This window comes from Aegilops tauschii, chromosome 3, assembly GCF_002575655.3.
Source record: "Aegilops tauschii subsp. strangulata cultivar AL8/78 chromosome 3, Aet v6.0, whole genome shotgun sequence".
Taxonomy (NCBI): Eukaryota; Viridiplantae; Streptophyta; class Magnoliopsida; order Poales; family Poaceae; genus Aegilops; species Aegilops tauschii.
Genome location: NC_053037.3, coordinates 565527119 through 565528532, shown reverse-complemented (window position 1 = coordinate 565528532; position 1414 = coordinate 565527119). Strand labels below are relative to the sequence as shown.

General features: G+C 46.2%; 1 long non-coding RNA gene across 1 annotated transcript; it reads left to right on the top strand.

Annotated features, from left to right (window-relative positions):
* Positions 1-486: 486 nt before the first annotated feature.
* Positions 487-1130, top strand: LOC109764850 (uncharacterized). The gene is made up of 2 exons (XR_012181065.1): positions 487-745; positions 835-1130. It is a non-coding gene; the product is annotated as an uncharacterized lncRNA (long non-coding RNA).
* The last annotated feature ends 284 nt before the right edge of the window (positions 1131-1414 follow it).

Sequence of the window (1414 nt, the reverse complement as noted above, 5' to 3'; positions counted from 1 at the left end):
CACGCGCTATCTCTTTTCTTTCCCCTCCCTTTGCAGCACACACAAAATGAGCAAGACGCCAAAGATGAAGACAGGTCGCCCAATACGGCAGACGCGCGCGCCTAAATAGATATAGATATAGATTTAGGTATAGATAAATAAATAAATAGACAGGTGGAATAAATAAAGGATAGAATAGATAGATAGATAGTCAAATGGACAGACGGATGGAAAGACAGACAGATAGATGCTACCCACACTATCCCGCAAACATATATCTCGTAGCTGTAGGATGAATGCTCGGGATACATCGTACAAAGTTTGACCATGCCAAACATCGTACATCTCTTTGTAGTCTGCAAGAAACAAGAACCAGGAGATATGTACATATATCCTAAAGAAATGATGTAGTACGTAAGCCATAGATATCTTGTGAAATAAATTTGGCTATGACTAGGTGTGATTTGAAGAAAGCTAATGTTGTAGCCATAAGGAAATTATTAGATAATTGAGGAGAGCTATGGTGGCATAAATCCAACGCATTACTGCACCTCTGAACCCCTAGAATATACATGAATCACATCTTGGCTATATATATGCGGATATTGGAAGGGGGAAGGAGCAACCAAACAAAGCATAGGCATGGCCATGGGAGCATGGTGGGCGATGAAGAAGAGCTTACTAGTGAAGCTGAGTGTGTATCTGCTGATCATCGCCATGGCTAACTGCGCTCGGGATAACCCTGACTCCGTTGCCAAGCACCCTCGTACGTGATAATTTCTTTCTTTTTTTTCATTCTTTCTCTCGGTCGACCGTAATTCTTGGCTAATCGTGGCAACCGGTCATGGGGTGCAGCCGTATCCGTATACACCTGCGACGACATTAGCGAGACGTGGCGCGGGGGGTTGTGCGCCAAGCACGGCACCTGTAACAAGCCGTGCCGGGCGGAAGGGTACGACTCGGGCTTCTGTGCCGCCTTCCCCTTCCTGTTCTACTGCTGCTGCAAGAAGAACTGTCCCGAGGCTCTGCAGCCACGCAGGAGCAGCTTCGTGTGCGGATAATAGTCTACATTATTAGTGTACATGCCATGTACTAGTAGTATGGATGCGTGCATGCATGGTTGCTGAAATAAATAAATCTCATTTCGACCGTGTGCGTGCCTGCCTATTGATGGCAAAAAGAACCGTTCTTGTAATTTGTTGGAACTGCTAGCTATTTCTCAGTGACCAAGAACTGTCCACCAAGTTGCATACACAAGGTCAATTCATCGTAATCTAGTGGATAAGGTTAATCGGTACTGCACCCCAATAATTCTAGCCGGCGGGAGGGCTACTTTTTAGGTGTTTTTATTAGTTATGTTAAAGCATCTACAGCCGGACTTGGTAAATCCGGCCCCTCAAACGCCCGTGGACGCGACCGGGTGCGTCCGCGGGCA